This window comes from Pseudorca crassidens, chromosome 3 (genome assembly GCF_039906515.1).
Source record: "Pseudorca crassidens isolate mPseCra1 chromosome 3, mPseCra1.hap1, whole genome shotgun sequence".
Classification (NCBI taxonomy): domain Eukaryota; kingdom Metazoa; phylum Chordata; class Mammalia; order Artiodactyla; family Delphinidae; genus Pseudorca; species Pseudorca crassidens.
In genome coordinates, this window is record NC_090298.1 from 9,067,217 (window position 1) to 9,088,703 (window position 21,487).

The 21,487-nt window shown below is 43.2% G+C and overlaps 1 long non-coding RNA gene across 1 annotated transcript in view; it reads left to right on the top strand.

Annotated features, from left to right (window-relative positions):
- Positions 1 to 8,560, top strand: part of LOC137221129 (uncharacterized) — an 11,512-nt gene extending 2,952 nt beyond the window's left edge. Inside the window, exons 2-3 of the long non-coding RNA XR_010941878.1 lie at positions 1,076 to 3,372; positions 3,921 to 8,560. This is a non-coding gene — a long non-coding RNA (uncharacterized lncRNA). The remainder of the gene's footprint in view (positions 1 to 1,075; positions 3,373 to 3,920) is intronic.
- Positions 8,561 to 21,487: the final 12,927 nt, after the last annotated feature.

Sequence of the window (21,487 nt, forward strand, 5' to 3'; positions counted from 1 at the left end):
ATCCTGCCAGAGATACACCGGTTTAGCATTAAACAGAACCTTTCACGTGCCAGTTTGAAACATCTGCAACTGAATTACTTCACTGCCTTGGGATTTCTCCAAAATAATGTGTAGGTAATTTTTAAATATCTGAATAAGTCAAAGAAGTCACCAAAGTGTTACCACCCAGAACCAACGGAGGGTGGGCCCTAAACATAAATTCTTGCTTCTATCTTAAAACGTACAAACTGCTTGCAACACCCCAAATGGCATTTTTTTCACCTTCACCAGTTTTAGTTCCAAACTCCTCTGGAAAATTCATCACACGTTAATATTTAACTCTAAAAAAAAATTTTTTTAAAGCTCTATTCTTATAGAAACTCTTAGCATAAGTGAACACTGGGATTTCACAGAGTTCCTTAATAAAGAGCTGTGACTCAGCAGTCACAGCTGGTTATCCCTCCAAAGTTATTTTATTTATTATTATGAAATAAGGGACTAAATTCCAGGAACTGAGTGAACCCAAGCTGAATTAACAAACCGGGCAAAGTTAAACAAGACCCGCAGACTCTGCTAAAGCCCTGTATGAACACTGACCTTGAAGGCAAGGTCAGGAAAAGTATTCCATGGAACTGCTCCTCTAAAGAAATTTTGGAACAAAATCAGAAGTGCTGGTGTGTTTGAGAACATCTCCCAGGAATACCTGGGGGAGAGTGTATTGCAGTTCATCTGTTCCCATTTCTGGGGCGGTGTTGCTGACTCAGCCCCACCCCTTGAATGCAGCTGCAGGTAGCCAGCTGGGAAAGCACTGAGTCCTGGGTGCAGGGCAGGCATTGCTGCTGAAGGCAGGTCGGAAGGCTGGGTAGAAAAGAAAGCTGGTTTCTAGATGATTCTTGAGCCATTAAGCCATCTTGTCACCCCCAGACAGAAAGCCTAAGTTAGCTTTTTTTCACTTTTTACTATGAAACTGTACAAATATGCAGAAAAATAGAAAGAAAAGCTCAGTAAAGTCCCATATTCCCCTGATTTAGATATAATTATTGTGACTATTTTTGCAGTTTACTTCATTTCTTTTTTTTTTTGCTGAAATATATAGGTTATAGACAACATGACATTTCGCCTCTGGGATTTCACACCCTCCGACAGTGTCCTCCCACATTGTACAGGGTTGGTCCAGTAGAATACAGAAGTAGTGATGGCCTGTCTCGTCTGGAATTAAGTTACAAAAGACACATGGCTGCATCTTGCCTTCTCTCTCTCCCTCTCCCTCTCATCACTTGCTCTGGGGGAAGTCAGCTGCCATGTCGCTAGTAGCCCCATGGAGAGGCCCATGTGGCAAAGAAAGCCTCATGGACACAGATCCCCAAGCCCCAGTCAAGTGTCAGATGACTGCAAACCCCACCACATCTAGATGGGAGCCTCCTGAGAGACCCTGCGTCAGAACCACCGGCTAAGCCAGTCCCAGATTCCTGACCCTCAGAAACTGTGCAAGATAATAATTTCTACTGCTTTAACCTGCTAAAGTTGGGGCTACATTGGTAGTACAGATAGAACACATTTGGATACCTTTGCAGGCGGGGTACTGTGACAGAAACCCAAAATGTGGGAGTGGCTTTGGCACCAGGCGGTGGGCTTTGTTGAGAGCATCGGTAAATGCCTGGAGCACCTTGAAGAAGCTGTGAATTAAAGAGTCCAGGTCGTTAAAGATTCAGGTCAGAGCTTGCAGGAAAGTGTCAGAAACTGGAGGAAGGGATCCTGGTGATGCTGTTGCCTACAGTCATGTGGACAGAGGAAAATGCACCCGATGAACTCGTGATCTAGTCAAGGAGATTTGGAGCCAAAACGTTTTCAGTGCTGCCTGCTTTCTGCTAGTTGCTTATAGTAAGATGCCAGAGGAGAGAGAGAAATGAACGGAAGGGTCGTTAAGCAGAAAGGAGCTGGGACTGGAAGGTTTTCAGCCGGGCCAGATGACAAATTATGCTAGAATCAAGGAATGGCTTCCAAGCAAAAGTCCAAATTCAGGGCCCTGCCAGAAAACCTGTGGTCCAGAGACAGACCATAGGCTGTGCCTGTAAATAATTTTTAAAAGATTTCAGAAAGATATAAAGCCATACCCCATAGTCCTTTTGTCAGACAAAAGGCCCTCTAAGGAGAGTAAACGTGTGCCTCGCTGCTGTGGCCCGAATGCTTGTGGGCTTAAAGGTGTACCTCACATGTGAGGTCACAAGAAGTCGGCAGCCTGGAGGAGGGCCCTCACCAGAACCCAGCCATGCTGGCACCCTGGTCTCAGAATTCCAGCCTCCAGAACTGTGAGGAATAAATGTCTGTTGTTTATAAATTACCCAGCCTGTGGTGTTTTGTTACAGCAGCCCCAGTGGACCAAGACACTCACAGACCCTCTCAATCAAAGGATGGTGCTCCTCAGGGCTTCCCTGGTGGTCCAGTGGTTAGGGCTCCACGCTTCCACTGCAGGGGGCATGGGTTCGATCCCTGGTCAGGGAACTAAGATCCTGTATGCCAGCGGCACGGCCAAAAAAAAAAAAGAAAAACAGTGCTCCTAGAAGCTTCGGATCATTGCCCCTCTGCTGTCTGCAGAAGCCCTATCTATGTGGAGAAGGGCTCATCTCAAAGAGATTTAGGGGTGTTGACTTTGCCTAATGGAGTAGATCCCATGGAGATTCGCAGGAAATCCATAAAGTTTTTATGAGAATTATATGTACAGAATCATTACCAACTTGGACTGAAAGGGACAGAGCCAGTACAAAATAAAAAGAGGTCTTTGGACCCTCAAAGTGCTACTGGCAGGAAGCAGGCTGAGAATATTACTCAGCTGCTAACACATGATACCTTTCATGTTACAGCATGATACCTTTCCTTTCATGGAAAAAGAAGGATGACTCACAGGGAAAAACCAAGAGCCCAGAGGGCAGTCCAAAGCCTTGGAGTATGGTTCCCAAGACTTGAGACATAATTAAGGAACTTAGGTTGTTTGCTTGGCTTGGAATCTATATGGACCAGCAACTTCTTCATGCTCTCATCTTCTCCCTTTTTCAGCAAGAGTTTCTAGAGTGGTTATTCTGTCTGTCCCCTTGTGTGTTCAGTAGGAGAGGGTTTACGAACTGAATATTCGTGTCCCCTTAAAGTTCATGTTGAAGCCCTAACCCCCAATGTGATGGTATTTGGAGGTGGAGATTTTGGAAGTAATTAGGTTTAGATGAGCCCATGGGGGTGGGGTCCTTATGATGGGATTAGTACCCTTGTAAAGAGACCAGAGAGCTAGTTCTGTCTCTCTCTCTTCCATGTGAGGATACAGTAAGAAGTCAGCCAAAAAGAAAAAGAAGTCAGCCAGGTCCAAGCCAGGAAGAGAGTCCTCACCAGAACTCAACCATGCAGGTACCCTGATCTTGGACTTCCAGCCTCCAGAAATGGGAGAAAGAAATGTCTGTCGTTTAAGCCCCCCAGTCTGTGGTATTTTGTTATAGCAGCCTGAGCTGACTAATACAGAGGGGGAGGGGTGGAGCAGATAATTTGTCAAGAAGAACTGTACTGGAGAAACTGGATTTAAGGAATTATAATAAATTTATAGACCTGATTTACATTATGAGACCTGATTTACCCGGACCTGATTTACATTATTTACATTATGAGATTCTGGACATTGAGCGGATGCTACAATAGGATGAGATTTCTGGGGACTCTGGAAGGGGTTGACTGTATTCTGCATGTGGGAAGGATATGAATTTTTGGTGGACCGTGGTGGTCTGCAAATTGGCCCACAGTGAACCTTGCTTCCTGGTATTCATACTCTGTGCAGCCCTTTCCCCCACAATGGACCACTGTTAATCTGTCTGACCAATAGCATACGGCAGAAGTGATGGTATGTCATTTCTGATACTTATTTATTTTTATAAGTGTGGCTTAACTCTCTCACTCACTGTCAGATCACTTGCTCTGGGAGAAGCCAGCTGCCCTCTGGAGAGGCCCACTTGCTGAGGACCTGAGGCCGCTGGCCAAAATCAACAAGGAGCTCTCTTCCAACAGAGAGAAAACAAGATGCCTGGGCCATCTTGGACGCAGAGCCTCTGGCCCCAGTCAAGTTTCAGATGACCGTGGTCTGGCCAGCAACTGGATGGTAACCTCCTGAGAGACCCTGAGCCAGAGCCACCCAGAAAAGCCACTCCCAGATTCCTGACTCTCGGAAACTGTATGAAATACTAAATTTTTTAAAGTCGCTATGTGTATTAACCATGTGTTTCTGATGTTTTTATCTCTGGGGCCTGGAAAGACTGTGCCTCCCAGGGCTAGCCAATTCCCAGGGATAGAACATGCCTTTCACAGGCACACATGATGCTCAACATTGCTAATCATCAGGGGAATGCAAATCAAAACCACAATGAGATATCACCTGACACCTGTCAGAACAGCTATCATCAAAAAGACCACAAATAACAAATATCAGCAAAGATGGGGAGAAAAGGGAACCCTTGTACACTGTTGATGGGAATGTAAATTGGTGCAGCCACTGTGGAAAACAGCATGGAGTTTCTGAAACAACTAAAAATAGAATTACCATATGACCCATATGACCCAGCAATTCCACTCCTGGATATACATCCAAAGAAAGCAAAAACACTAATTCAAAAAGATACATGCCCTCCAGTGTTCATAGCAGCATTATTTACAATTGCCAAGATATGGAAGCAACCTAAGTATCCACCAACAGATAAATGGATAAAGAAGATGTGGTATACATACAATGGAATACTACTCAGCCATAATATTTTGCCATTTGCAGCAACATGGATGGATTTGGAGGGCATTGTGCTAAATCAAATAAGTCAGACAGAGGACAAATACTATATGATATTATTTATACATGGAATCTAAAAAATACAACAAACGAGTGAATATAACAAAAGGAAGCAGACTCACAGATATAGAGAACAAACTAGTGGTTACCAGTAGGGAGGGGAGGAGGGGCAATATAGGAATGGAGGAGTGGGAGATGCAAACTATTGGGTGTAAAACAGGCTACAAGGATGTATTGTGCAACATAGGGAATATAGTCAGTATTTTGTAATAATTGTAAATGGAGTTTAACCTTTAAAAATTGTATAAAACATTAAAAATTTAAAAAGAGAACATAGCTTTCATAAGCAAACCAGTTAATCCAGAGCCCACACCCCAACCACCTCCTCCATCAGGCTCTCACACTCTGGGCCACTATCTACCTGCACCAGTGACCGCATAGCCAGGGACCAGACAACTAGAGATAGCCCCCATGCCCCAGAGTCCACTGAAATTTTTCAGACTAGACAATCCTAAGCCCGCTTTCCCTGCCTTGCCTGTCCCTTCCCATAGAAACCACAACAAAGTCTCATGCCCACATGTTCCCCTCAGTCCCTCTGCCTCCAGACTGACCCAGGTGCTTCCCCATGTAGCTCACCTGTGGTGTGGTGTAGTGTGCTCCCTTCTCTTGGGATGTAGGAGTATAGAAAACTGTATTTTCAATGGCACTCATATTCTGATCTATTGGCCTTGCCATACGTAAATAATAATAAAACCTACATTTTAAAATAGCATAATTTGGGGTAATTTGTTACACAGCACTAGATAACTCATACACTTAAATATATATAGATATAGATATAATCTTTTCCTTCATACCACAATGCCATCTTTACACCTAAGAAAATTATCACTTATTCCTTAATATCATCTAATGCTTAGACCATCTTGTAAATGTCCTCCATCTCCCTAAAAATGTCTTTACAACTGGTTTGTTAGAGAACAGGATCTAAACAAGGTCCCCCTATTGCATTTGGTGTTCTGTTTTTCAAGTCTCTTTTCAACATAGAATTTTTTAAAAGGCCAAACCCGAGTCTCCTATAAACATAAAGGAACTAGGTATTAAATATTTAATTAACTCAGTAATAAGGGAAGCAGCAAGATGATTAAATTGGTTAAAAGAAACTTTGAGAAACTGAGGCATCAGAAAATGATTGCTAAGTTAGATTTTTTTTGTAAAACTGGTTAACAACCTCCAAGAAAATAAAAATTAAAATCAAAATCTTTTTGATGATCTTTGCTACCAAATAGAAATCACTTGCATCTCTACCAGACAAAATTAATCCCAGTTGCTATCAGATAAGAATCATCTGCATCACTCTGTTTTATACATGTTGTCATCTTTATTCACAGAACTGTGAAATACCTTCATTAATCTTAAATAGCCTGAAATGAAGGTGCACGCCCCTAGAATGTTAGGCAATGCCCCAGCGTGACATTGAAAAAACAGGACACTAAATCATCACTTTTCTATTTCCAAGTTTTGAGATTATCTTTTTTCTTAACATTCTTTTATCTAGAATAGTCTCCCCATTGGGTTGTTATCCTGTAGAACAGGGGTCCCCAACCCCTGGGCCACAGACCGGCACTGGTCCATGGCCTGTTAGGAACCAGGCCACACAGCAGGAGGCAAGTGGCGGTGAGCAAGTGAAGCTTCATCAGCTGCTCCCCATTGCTCCCCATTGCTCACATTACAGCCTGAACCATCCCCCCATCGCTTGTATTACTGCCTGAACTATCCCCCATCTCCCCCATCCATGGAAAAATTGTCTTCCACGAAACCGGTCCCTGGTGCCAAAAAAGTTGGGGACCGCTGCTGTAGAAGTTCCCACATTCTGACTTTATCTACTTGCTTCTAATGTACTTCAATAAAATGTGATTTTTAGATCAATATCTAGTTGCTAAAAATAATACCACATGTTATTAAATGGATGAAATGTTTTGGTGTCAATAAGAGTTATTAAATCATCATGGGATGTTGAAATAATGTTTTATTAACTTATTCTACTATTAACCTCAAATTCTATATGTAGGATTCCCTTTGAGTATTCTAAAGTAGGGGATGTAGTCTTCTTTCGAAGATGTTACCCAAAAACTCGGTTCGCCTCTTGGAGAATGCCAAGCCACAAAAGACAACCAAGCCAAAGAACAGAGAAACATAGGATTTATTACTTGCATCGAGTAAGGAAAACACCAGGGATATTTCCCAATGCAGTGTCTCCCCAAGAGCAAACTTGGGGAAGTTTTAACCCAAGGGTATATGCATATTCACAAGGGGACTTGGGCAGAGGAGAATTCAGTCTAGAATTGGGGAAGAGATTGACAGAGTCCAGGTTCTGGTTGACTGAAGTCTCAAGGGTCAGCAGAGGTCAGCATCATCGTTCCCTAGCTTCCAGTTATTCTGGTGGTTGAGGGCTCAAGGGAGTTTGGATCCTGCAAGATGGCACAAGAGTGAGCTTCAGGCTAATCCTAACCTTCAAACAGAACTGGGAGTCCTTATAACTGATTTATTGTCTCTGATATGATTAAGTTATTTCCCTGGCCTGGTCAAAGGCAGGCATTGTAGACAGGCTTAGATCACAAAATGGCTTAGGCCAAAATGGCCTCCTCAACCTTTTTGGCACCAGGGACTGGTTTCGTGGAAGACAATTTTTCCACGGACTGGGGATGGGGGGGATGCTTTCGGGATGATTCAAGCGCATTACATTTATTGTGCACTTTATTTCTATTATTATTACATTGTAATATATAGTGAAATAATTATACAACTCACCATAATGCAGAATCAGTGGGAGCCCTGAGGTTGTTTTCACTTGCCACTCACTGATAGGGTTTTGATATGAGTCTGCAAGCAATTTATATATTAGGGTCTCTGTGCAGTCAAACCACTCTGCTAATGAGAATCTGTATTTGCAGCCACTCTCCAGCGCTAGCATCACCGCCTCAGCTCCACCTCAAAGATCATCAGGCACTAGATTCTCATAAGAAGTGCACAGCCTAGACCCCTCACATGCACAGTTCACAGTAGCATTCATGCTCCTTTGAGAATCTAATGCCACCACTGATCTGACAGGAGGCGGAGCTCAGGCGGTAATGTGAGCAATGGGGAGCGGCTGTAAATACAGATGAAGCTTTGCTCACTCACCCGCCGCTCACCTCCTGCTGTACAGACTGGTACCCATCCGTAGCCCAGGGATTGGGGACCCCTGTGTTAGACAGTATGTCTGGTTCTCTTCTTCCGGGACACCCATTCTATCTGCCTACAGAGGCATAAACCTGAGACCTTCGTTTGTTGACCTCAAACACAATTCTCCCCTCCTTTTCTTCCAGAGTCTCTCAGTGTCTAACAGAGGCTTCTTGGTGGTTTTCTTTGAAATCCTGGGCTGGAAGTTTGAGGGGGCTCTCCTTCCCCACCTCCTTACCTCCTCCACTCTTCCTTCTCAGACTTTCACGGAAGGCCCTGGAACTTCTGCTTTTTGTAAAGTACACCGGCTTTTCTCCTTGACATCAATTTCTGCTTGGCTCTGCTTCTCCAGAGTGTCTTTAATGTCTTCAAAGTGGTTTTGTTGCCTGGCTTTGCAGACGGAGCCCCACATCTACACCAGGGATTTCTTCCTGTGCCTCTTACAGGAAGAGAGTTCCTTGAAGCTAATGTGGTACCCACTTGCCAGGAATATTAGACAAAAGAAGAGCATTTACTAAAAGCAGAGGGTCTCCTTTTCCTTCTGGCAAACCACGGATGACAACCTAATTCCTCAGTCTTGAATTTGAGAAACTCACCCCTAATTTGACACCAAACTATCCTAATATATTTACCTATTTTTATTTTGAAAAATTTTGAAAGTATGAAAAGGTCAAAAATCAGTACAATGAATAATTTGTACTCTCTACTGAGATTCAATTGTTAATACTTTGTCTCATTTGTTTTATCTCTTTTTTTTCTGATCTGTTTAAAAACAGGTTGCAGACTTCATGACATTTCATTGATAAATACTTCTGTGTGCTTCTCTAAGAATAAAAATCTTCTTCCACATCACCAAAATGCCACTGTCATATCTATGAAAATTATTAATAATTCCTTAATTCGTCTAATATTTGTTTCATATTCAAGTTTTCCAGTTGTTCTCAAAATGACTTTTATGGCTTTTTTCTTTTTGCAATCTATAAATGTTTGTTAGATCAAACTGGTCAATAATGCTATTGAAATCTTCTATACACTTACTAATTTTTGTTTACTTTTTTTTTCAGCAGATAAGCATCTTGAGAGAGGGATGTTTGTCTCAGTCTCACTGCGGATTTGTTTATTTCTCCTTTCAATACTGTCAATGTTTACTTCGTGTATTTGAAGCTCTTTTTATTAGATGCACACACACTTCGGATTTTTATGGTTTTCTATTGACAATCTTTTGATCATAATAAAATAGTTCTCTTTATCTCAGACAAAACTCTTTGTCTTGAAGTCTACTTGAGTAATATTAATATAGTAATACCAGTTTTTTAAGCTTATGTGAGCAAGGTGCATATATTCCTTCCCATTACTTTCAACCATCTTCGTGTTTTTATATCTAAAGTGAGTCTTTTGTAGACAACATATCATTGTGTCTTACCTTTTTTTAATTGAGGTAAAGTTGATTTACAATATTACTTAAGTTTCAGGTGTACAACATACTGACTGACAATTTTTAAAGATTATACTCCATTTATACTTATTATAAAATACTGGTTATATTCCCTGTGCTGTACAGTGTATCCTTGTAGCTTATTTATTTTATACATAGTAGTTTTTACCTCTTAATCCCCTTCCTCTATCTTGCCCCTCCCTCTTCTCTCTCCCCACTGGTAACCACTAGTTTGTTCTCTATATCTGCGAGTCTGTTTCTTTCTCTTTTTTTTTTTTGCGGTACATGGGCCTCTCACTGTTGTGGCCTCTCCCATTGCAAAGCACAGGCTCTGGACGCACAGGCTCAGCGGCCATGGCTCACGGGCCTAGCCACTCCGCAACATGTGGGATCTTCCCGGACCGGGGCACGAACCCGTGTCCCCCGCATCAGCAGGTGGACTCAACCACTGCGCCACCAGGGAAGCCCCCTTTTTTGTTATATTCACTAGTTTGTTTTATTATTTTAGATTCCACATATAAGTGATAGCATGCAGTATTTATCTTTTTCTGTCTGACTTGTTTCACTAAGCATGATTGTCCTCAAAATGACTTTTATGACTTTTTAGAAAATCCAGGATCCAATCAGGATTCACACATTTCTTCTGCTTTCTTTATCTTTTTTAAACTAAAATAACCCCTGTGGTGATTTTAAAATATGTTCACAAATTCTTTGATTCTCCCGATTCAAAAGATGGAACTTCCCCTTGAGTGTGGGCTGTCCTTATTGACTCACTTTTAATAAATGGAATATGGCAGAAGTGACAGCTTGTGCCTTCTGAGTCTAGTTCATATGAGGCATTGGGGCTTTCTCCTTGCCTTCTCTTGGACCACTGTGTGAGATACTGTTCATTGTTGTTTAAGTAGCTTAGGTCTGGGGTAATTAGTTACTCAGCAATAGCTAGCTAATACAGTGTCCATTTAACTACCCTCCCCTGTATTTCCTGTGAACTGGAAGGTAAGTTTAAAGGGTTGATGTAGTTCAGGCTAAACATTTTTGGCAAGAGTCTGAAGAACTTCATGTTCTAGGACATCAGGAGGAACATAACGTTAGGTGTCCCACTGTGAGTCATGTTAAGTTTGATCACTTGGCTCCTTTACTAAAAATCTTGTTCCACGTGGTACAATGAAGTATGGGGAAGTTTGTGTTTGATTAGAGATCACAGTATGTATCAAAAGAACTAGGGCTTGAGTCCTGATCCTACCCAAACTGTTTCAGCTTCCTGCCCTTGGTTGAATCATTTATCAATTTGCAGACTTTTGACAGAGGGGTGGGGTGGGAGTAGGGCTGGCACCCCCAACCCCCATGTTGTTCAAGGGTCAATTGTATTGAATTATCACAAAACAGCTGTGGAAAGGGCTGTGCATGACTGTCAGGCAGAGATTTCTATTCCATTCTAAATGTCTGCAGCATCAGGACTCATGTTTGTCTGAAGCCCCCGGCCTGAGTAGCCTCAGTTAACTGGAATGGTAACCATCCTTTCCTCTGGGTAAATACCTTTTAATAGGGGAAGATTTAGAATTAAATATCAAAACTTTATGAAAGTCAAAGCCGTAGTATTAACATGAAATTTCTCAGGTAAGATGTGTGCATATTTGGTATTTTATGTTCTTGGAATATTTAATAGAATTTGACCAATTAGAAGGTCAGCCATTTATCACCAATTTAAAATGTGTAACTAAATAGTTAATTTAGATTTGTGATTCAAGGCTGGAGTCTTACTAGGTTGATTCATCATACTGAAAGGAGTAAGAGAACTTAAGCTTTGCTTCTTTTGTAAATTAAGTTATTAAATTTCCTATAATTATGTAGTATTCAGGAATCTTTTTTGTTGTTAATTTGGGCAACAAAAATACTTTAAAGGAAAATCAGTTACATTACATGTATAAATGTTGTTTAAAAGAGCTGAAGATGGTTCATTAACTTAGTAAATCCAAAAACCTCTTTCAACTGATGCCTCAGGTTTACTAGATGTATAATAAGAAGAATGAGATCTGTAAACTGAACTTTAATAACGAATAAGAGAATAAGGATTTAGGATTTGTAACTTTCATATATGGGAAATTAAAATGTAAAGCCAAAATAAACATCCACACAGTTCTTTCTGTACCCAAAACTACCCTCAAGGATGCCAAAAACTTATCCACAAATCCATGCCTTCGCTTATCCATTTCTGGCTGCCAATATATTGAATACTTTCTAAGGTCCAACCGAAGTGCATCAAATTTCTAAAAATTTTAACTTCTATCTCTCCATCTTCAGATCATGTGTAAAACTGCCCTGCTCCAAACCACCATTTTACTTTATTTGTATCCATTATATGGACTTGATCTTTGCCTTGTCATGATTTGTGGGGACAAGTCATGGTAGTTATTTAATAATCTATATTTATGTAATAAAAGTGAATACAAGAGAAATGTTAATTTACCCCCAAATTACTAGAATAAACACTTCAAATAAAATTAAAGTGTCATAAACTACAGTTTAATATTTCTGCTGATAAAGTAGTTTTGAAATAAATAACATTACAGTTAATGAATTTAAATAAAGGGTCATTTATAGCAGCTCTACTCATAATTGCCCCAAACTGGTAACAACCCAAATATCTTTTTATTTTATTTTTTTTATTTTTATTTTTATTTTTTGTCTGCATTGGATCTTAGTTGTAGCACGTGGGATCTTTCGTTGCAGTGCGCGGGCTTCTCTCTAGTTGTGGCGCGCAGGCTCAGTAGATGCGGCACACAGGCTTAGTTGCCCCGTGGCATGTGGGATCTTAGCTCCCTGACCAAGGATCGAACCCACATCCCCTGAGTTGGAAGGCAAATTCTTAACCACTGGACCACCAGGGAAGTCCCCCAAATATCTTTCAGTGAGTGAACAGATAAACAAACAATGGTACGTTTATACAATGGAATACTACTCACATAGAAAAGGGAACAAATTATTTACACACCTTGCAAAGGGTTCCTGGACCCAATTCCAATGTGTGTGTGATGCGCGTCTGTGTATGGATGCTTCCCCATATCAACGAGCAATTCTTGGGTGCCCGTAAGGGTGTCCAAGAATTCAACTAAATCTACTTGGAGATAGAACCAGATTCCACAGGTAAAGGGCTCAATCTCACAAGACCACTCTCCACTTCAGACGCCAGTGGAAGCCTGTGCTTCTGACCAACTGGCTACAAATTGGAGGTTCCAACGACCCCCTCCAATTCAGGATGCCAACCCCAAGTCCAGGTTGCATCCTGTGCTTCTGAACAACTGGCTATAAATCAGGGGTTCCCATGACCCCCTCCTTGGGTTCCATTAATTTGCTAGAGCAGCTCACAAAACTCAGGAAAACCCATTTACTCACAAGATTACTGGCTTGTTAGGAATCAACAGTCAGATGGAGAGATACATAGGGCAAGGCATGGAGAAAGGCACGGAGCTTCCACGCTCCAGGCCCTCTCCCCAAACTCCATGTGTTCACCAACCCAAAAGCTCTCTGAATCCTGTCCTTTTGGGTTTTTATGGAGGCTTCATTACATAGGCACGATTGATTAAACCATTGGCTGTTGGCTAATGGTTGACCCTCCAGCCCCTTCTCCCCTCCCTGGAGGTTGGGGGGTGGTGATGAAAGTTCCAACCTTCTGATCCCTTAATTGATTCTCCTGGTATCAGGGCCCCAATCTTGGGTGGGACTCAAAAGTCACCTTCCCTGAAGAATTTCAGGAACTGAAATTCCTGAAATTTCAGGAGGATAAGAGACCAATTATTATTCCCTTACTCTTTTTTTTCCCCCTTGCTCTTATGACTCAGGAAATTCTAAGGATTTTGGGAGCTGTAAGCCAGGAACTATGGAGGAAGCCCAAATATATACATGAGAAATTTATATTTGGTCATCTGAGTGAACAAATATATATAAATTACAATATTGCACACTCAAAAACATGAACAGGTGAGTGAAAGAAGCCAGTTTCAAAAAGTTACATAGTACATGATTCCATTATACAACATTCTGGAAAGGCAAAACTGTAGGAAGGGAGAACAGGCCAGTGGTTGCCAGGGGCTGGGGATTGGGAGAGGGGTTGACAACAAAAGAGCATGCAAGAGAATTTTCTGGGGTGTTGGAATTGTTCTTTATCCTGATTGTAGTGGATACACATATCTACACATATGTTAAAATGCACAGAGCTGTGTACCAAAATCAAATGTGTATTTTACAGTATGTACATTTAAAATAATTTAAAATATGTAAAGAGACAAATATAAAAAAGGATAAACAGTAATTCCGTACCTGGATCTTTTTCTCTAGGTATTTGTTGCCCAGTATTCTGGTGAAAAAGGGAATAAATCCTGTTATCAAATTCCTTAATTTCAAGAGAACCCCATGAAAGGAGTATTGTCATCATGTGTTTCTTTTTCAGTGAAAGAGCAAAGGGGTCCTTCCTGAAATCCTGAAACTGAGGGCAGGAGTCTTCACTTATATCCCTTTTACTATAACTTGCTTAATGAGTAATATTCTGTAACCTGTCTTCACCGACTTAGCTCGATTTAATTGTCCTTGCAAACCGCATTCCCCCCAAGCTTCATGTAGCTTAGACAATATATCACAAGTAGATGACACCTCTGACCTATGGGGTCGCTATGGTAATGGTTGCTTAAGTTGTTTTTCAGAAATTGGACAGTTCTCCAAATTCGATCAGGATAACACTGCCATTTTCTGAACATGCATCCCATAGAAGCATGTAACTCAGATACACCTTCATAGAACACCTATTCCTTCACCTTTTTCTTGGCCTTGATCCTCTTTCCCCACACCTCAGGCCACTCTGATTCTTTATCCCATAAAAATCTCAAGCCCTTCGCCTTTGGGGAGGCAGATTTGAGACTTGTTCTCCCATCTCCTCGCGCAGCTGTCTCGTGAATAAACACTTTCTGTGCTGCAAGCCTCCGCATCTCAGCATTTGTGCATCTGGCACATGAACCTGGTATAGGAAGATGCATTTTAATTCAAATGCCTGCAAGTGAGAAAGGTCGTGATGTCAGGGGGGAGAGATACCGTGTATCTAGTGCGGTGAGAGCTGCTGTGAAGGAGGCATCAGCAAGGAAATAGGACAGAAAGGGAGAGCAGAATTTTGCTAATTCAGCGTCAGGTGCTAGGAGGGCAGGTCCAACTCCTCCGAGTTGGAAGCCAACAAAGCACCGACCAGGACAAATGAGAGGCAATCATGGGATGCATTTATCAATTTCTTTTTCTTTCTCCCTAACGAGCTCTTAGTCTGAATAATAAAACTTAATTTTTTAAAAAATGGATAAACATTATTATATTTTGGCTTTCAAACCTCAACACAAAGACTTTCCTGAACAACCCTGCTTGCTTGCTTGCTTGCTTTCAAAGGTGAAAACTCTACCGTACCATTCCAGAAAGTGAGGAAATGTCTCATTTGTTTTTAGGGATGAGGTCTGTTTTCATGGGAAAGGACTCCATTCTGCCACCATTTAGGATACGAGTTATATTTGTTATCTTTTGTGCGTAACAAATGTCCCTAAACTTTAGTGGCTTAGAACAACAAGGTATTGTTTCTCAAGTTTCTGCTGGTCTCCCCAGGTCAGACTGCTGGTGGAGGTACTGCGGCTGGAGTCAAAGGTGGCCTCATTCACATCCTGGGACCTTGTTTGGGCTGCTGGTGGGGCTTCTCTCTCCACATGGTCTCTATCTGCTCCAAGACGTTGAGAATGAAATCTTCAATACCTCTGAAGACCTAGTCTCCGAGGTTGCACAGTGTCACTTCTGCTGCATTCCATCAGCCAAAGCAAGTCAGGAGGCCAGCCCAGAGTCAAGGGGTGGAGAGACAGGTGTCACCTCTTGACTTAGGGAAGAGCAGCAAAGTCACACTGCAAGGGAATGAGGACACAGGACACCATTTGTGGGGGCCATGACTGTCACAATGCACCACACTATTGTTAATAACATTTAAAGCTCATATAAACATTAATTAAATTAGCTCTTGGCTCTGAGACTGTAACCTGGATGAAATTAGACTAAAGATCTATTTTGGATCAGAAGCTTGTATTCATTCCAGCTTTGATGCAGTTAATCCTTACTTAAAACTATCAGAAACCACTTATAGATGAGCCAGAGAAATCTGACCCTGATGGTTATGGGGATTTTAACCATCAACTAAGAGAAAAGTAACGCGAATCCATCAGCTATTTTTAAATGTACTATTATTATCTAATTGTATGTCAACTCCCTTAGGTTTCCTGATGTCTAAACATTTCACAGTGTTGTAGAATTAGGAAAAGACCCAATTGCCACGAGGATGCGGGCAAAGCTGAACGTGCACGTGAAGCAGGGCTGTAATGCTGGTAGGTGTCTGCAGCAGAAGGCACAGAGAAGGCCAGGATAACCCTTGTGCCTGCAGCTCAGACCTGGCCCTCTTGTCACTGCAGGCTGCCAAACCTGTCACACTCTGGCAGTAAGGAGCGGCAGTTGCATGAGGACCAGGGCTACACTGACATCTGACCACCTCTGCAGTCTGGGCTCATTCCAGAAATTCCCTGGGAAGAAAGTGGCATGCAATGAAATGAAATGTCAGAGTCACCATATAGCCCCGCCATTCCACTCCCAGGAATATAACCAAGAGAACTGAAAACATATGTCCACACAAAAACGTACTCATAAATGTTCACAGCAGCATTATTCATAATAGCCCAAAAGTGGAAATGATCCAAATGTCTACCAACTAATGAATGGAGAAATAAAATGCTCCATATCCACACAGTGGAATATTATTTGGTGATAAAAAGGAAGGAAGTACTCTTCCATGCTACAACATCGATGGACCTTGATAACATTATGCTAAGTGACAGAAGGCAGCCACAAAAGATCACATAGTACAATGATTTCCTTTACATGAAAGATCCAGAATAGTCAAATCTATAGGCACAGAAATCGGATTAGAGGTTGCCAGGGGCTGGGGGGAGAGGAGGAATGGGGAGCCACTGCTCGTGGGAATAGTTTTCCTTTTACAGAAAGGAGAATGCTGTAAAACTGATTGTAGTGGCGATGGCACAACCCTGTGAATGTATCAACCGTGGAAGCGTACACTTTGGATGAATGGCATGGTAATGTGAGTTATATCTCAATAAAGAGGTTAAAAATAATTGTTCTTTGAGCACTGAGGATGGGTATTCTAGTCCTTAGAGGGATGGATATGGTATGCCATTTCTGTCCTAAGTGCAAGAAGATCGCCTGGGAAACAGCCTCCTGCTCTCGGCCCCTGCCACCTTTTCTGCAAGGCTCCCTTTTCCCTTTTCCCTCTTCCTGCTCAGATGCTGTGGGATGGGGTTAGGGGAGGCAGAGGGTGGGTGAGGAGTCTCTAGCTGCACCCCCAGGGGGCGCGCGCACGTGTTGCCAGGAGGGGCCCCAGGGGGGCCCTCCACCCCTGCCGAGCTCCAGGGGCTGCGGTCCGAGGGAAAGGGTGGCACGCGACACTAACAAAGTTGTTCGACCCCAGGCGCAATCCCAGCCATCCCAGGAGACCCCGAAACCAACCATAACCTCACCCCCAGCCCAGAAAGGGCTTCTCAAGGGGCGCGGATTGCGGTGGCACCCCTGGATCCTGTCCCTCCGGGGTCGCCGCCGGGCCCGAGAGGGGCGGTGTCCTCGGGTGGGCGCGAGGTCCCGCAAGGGCCGCCGGGGACTCGAGGAGGAAGCGGAGGGCCCGCAGGGAAAGGGGCGCTGAGTCAGCGGAATCCGTCCTGACTCTCCCAGCGAGACCTGGCTCAGAATCGAAGGGCCTGCAGGGGGCGGGAGGTTCGTAAAAGGGCAATATTTGTATTACTGAGAAAAGCAAATAGGAGGGTCCAGAGAAGTAGGGATGGGGGTCGCGGAGAAAGCAGAAGAGAGGCGGCCAGGAGCTAGATCGGAGGCGGGGCGGGGGGCGGGGGGGGGGTCCGGGATCACGTGGGACCCCTGCCCGGTGGGGTGGGCACAATTCGCAGGGCAGGCTGGGTCGGGGCTAGCAAGCCGAGGGGCTGCGAAGGAAGACGGCCGTGCGGACGCTTCCTGCAGGAGATGCACGGAGATAAGCTAAACTCCTCCATCGCGTGATTGCAATCCAGCCACTCAAATGGAAACCGAGTCCCAGGCGCCCCACAGTGTCCTCTGAGTTTGCCTCTAAAATGCACGCCAGCCTGAGGAATCTCAGAGACCCGAAAAGAGGGGACGTCTCTCCTGGGGAGCTGGGGGTTGGAAGGAGAGCCCCTACCGAGGCCGGAGCCATTCACCTGGGCGGTGACCCTGGAGCTTTGCCTTTGCAGAGTGCATATGGCCAGCTTGGGCCACCTTGTCACCAGTTCCTGTCTCTGCTGCCCTCTGGCCAAAGTGGAGGGATGCTTCAGGAGCTGGAGGCAGATGCCATCAAGAGTTGCAGGGGTGAGCACTGAGGGCAGCTGTCCCTTTGGCCCTTCTTTCTTACAACGTTTTTATTACCACAGTAATTTGTGTTCATGATTTAACAATAGATAAAATACACTGAATAGAATAATGGGCCTCCAAAGATGTCCACCCACAACCTGTACACATGTTAAAGCCCACCCCCCCCCCCATAAAAAACAAAAAACGAAGAGACTTTGCAGGTGTGATTAAGTTAAGGATCATGAGAAGGTGATTATCCTCCATCATCCAGCGGGGAACAGTGCAGCCACAGAGGTCCTCAGAATAGGGAAGCAGGAGAGTCAGGGTCACAGGAAATGTGAGGACAGAAGCACAGGTCAGAGCGATGCAATTGCTGGCTTTCAGGATGGAGGAAGGGGACGCTAGCCTGGAATGCAAACGGCTTCTAGAAGGTGGAAAAGGCAAGGGAACAGGAGTTTCCCCTAGAGCCTCCAGAAGGAACCTAGGCCTGCAGACACCTTGACTGCAGGCCAGTGAAACCCATTCAGACTTCTGACCTCCACAACTGTATGATCATAAATGTGTGTTGTTTTAAGCCACTAAGTCTGTGGTAGTTTGTTACAGTAGCAAGGGGACATGAATACATACATCTTTAAAATGAAGGGACTTCCCTGGCGGCCCAGTGGTTAAGACTCTGTGCTCCCAATGCAGGGGGCGTGGGTTTGATCCCTGGTCTGTGAAGTAAGATTCTGCAAGCCACGTGACATGGCCAAAAAAAAAAGAAGAAGAAAATCAGTCACTTGTAATCCACCTCCCAGAACAAACACATGATTTTTCGTATCTGTAGCTTAGCAGTCAACTGAGACCCAGAACTGGTGTGAGAACGCACTGGTGTGAAGGCTGAAGTGCCACGTGGCTAATGCTGGCGCGCCCCATTCTATCCGCTAAGAGAGTCTTGACGCTCACCCAGCGCCAGATCTGGGCATTCCAAATGCCATTCTCCACTAAAAGGAACCAGAGCTCCACAGAGAAATGGCCAGTTTCACAGTTCAAGATACAAGATGTGCCCAAAACATATTATTCTGCCAGACAGTGAGGAAGTGCTCAAAGAATCATAGGAACATATCAAAAAGACAAAAGAGGGCTTCCCTGGTGGCGCAGTGGTTGAGAGTCCGCCTGCCGATGCAGGGGACGCGGGTTCGTGCCCCGGTCCAGGAAGATCCCACATGCCTGGGAGCGGCTGGGCCCGTGAGCCATGGCCGCTGAGCCTGCGCGTCCGGAGTCTGTGCTCCGCAACGGGAGAGGCCACGACAGTGAGAGGCCCGCGTACGGCAAAAAAAAAAAAAAAAGGACAAAAGATACTTAGCTTGAGCAGGCTCCCACTGGACAAATCTAAGATGATGATATTACTGAATTATAACTATTCTTACTTTATTATAATCATAGCCTAAAGTAAGAATCCACAAGTGCATATGGATATAATCATGTAAATAAAAAAATAAGTACATAGGGAGAAGGGAAAGCTCTTCCTTATGATATGATATTGACTAATGAATGTAGAAGGGATAATGGAATTAGAAAATACCATTTGGAGCCACCATAGTAATAATCGTGCCAGGGAGAATCATCAATGGATGCTAAAACAGTGGGTGAAAGTTTAATGAGACGCAGGATTTGTATACGGTCTCAAGCTCTTTCCCCACAGGATACTACGAAAGGGAAAACACTAACTTCACAGTGGAGAAACCTGGCCACCATCTTAACCGAGTGATCAAAGTTAATGTGACCGCTAATGGGACACATTGACAACAGGTGGCTCTGATATGATGCAACACAAGGGCACAACATGCCCAAAATGCATAACCTGAATTTCATTGTGAGGAAATATCAAACAAATCAAATCGAGAGACGTTTTACAAAACAACTGGCCTGCACCCTACAAAAATGTCCACATCGTGAACAGCAAAGAAAGACTAAGGCATTGTTCCTTATTAAAGGGGACTAAAGAGGCATGACAACTGAATGCAATATGGATTCTGGATTGGATCCTGCCCAGGAAAAAACATTTTTTCCTTTTTTCCTTATAAAGGACATTAGTCATGCTACAGCATGGATTAACCTTGAGGACTTTATGCTTAGTGAAATAATCCAGTCAAAAAAAGACAAATATTGTGTGATTCCACTTTTATGAAGTACTTAGAATAGTCAAATTCATAGAGACAGAATAGATAGTGGTTACCAGGGGCTGGGTGGCAGGGCAGATGGGGAGTTATTGTTCAATGAGTACAGAGTGTCAGTTTGGGATGATGAGCAAGTTTGGGATGATGAGCAAGTACTAGAAATGGATAGTGGTTGCTATAGACTGTTGTGTCCCCCCAAATTCACACATTAAAGCCTAATCCCCAATTTGATGGTATTGGGAGATGGGACCTTTGAGAAGTGATTAGGTTATGAGAGGGATTAGTGTTCTTATAAAAGGGCCCCCAGAGAGCTCCCTTGCTTCTTCTGTCCTGTGAGGACACAGTGAGAAGATGGCAGTCTGTGAAACAGGAAGCAGGTTCTCACCAGACACCCAATCTGCCAGCTCCCTGATCATGGACTTCCAGCCTCTAGATCTGCGAGAAGTAATTTCTGTTTCTAGCCACCCAACCAGCCTATGGTATTTTTATTGTAGCATCCCAAACAGACTAAGACAGTGGTGATGGTTGCATAACGTTGTGAATGTACTTAATGCCGCAAATTGAATGTTATATATATTTTACCACAATAAAAATAATTCTAAAAAACGGCAACTTAAAAAAAAGAACATTCATAAATGATTGGCAAAATGTGTGTAAGTTCTGTACATTATATAACAATGGTGTGCCAATGTTAATGTTCTCATTTTGATAAATGTTCTGTGGTTATGTAAGCAAGTGTCCCTTTTTCCAAAAAAAAAGAAATATATGGTGAAGTATTTAGGGGCAAAGAGGCAACATGTTTACAATCTACTCTCAAACGGTTTAGAAACATTAACATATACAAATTACCCATGTCTGGATAGAGAGAATGGCAAAGCAAATGTTAACATTTGGGGAATGTGGGCGTAATGTGTATGAGAATTTGTACTATTATTGCAACTTTTCTGTAAGTCTAAAATTATTTCAGAATAAGCAGTTTTTAAAATTAGAAGAGGAAACTAATTGGAAAGAAGTGAAATACTGTCTGGGGGAAACAGAATTCTAATGCCTGAGGCTGAGATGCAGTGACTGTCTGGGCCTCCCGGCTCTGGGATGCCCTAACTCTCAGGCTTAGGGTCAAGGGATGCAGGGTTTTGGTGTCACTGACTGGTGGGGAAGAAATAAGACAGATGGAGAAAGACAAATACTGTATGATTTCATTCATATGTGGAATCTTAAAAAAAACACAACCAAACAAACTAAACAAAAACAAGCCCAAAGATACAGAATCAGATTAGTGGTAACCAGAGCGGAAGTGGGTGGGGGGGGTGGGAGAAATGGGTGACGGGGGTCAACTGTATGGTGATGGATGGTAACTAGACTCGTAGTGGTGACCACCTCGTAGTGTATACAAGTTATAAAATGTCAAATTGAAATGCTGTGCACCTGAAACATGAA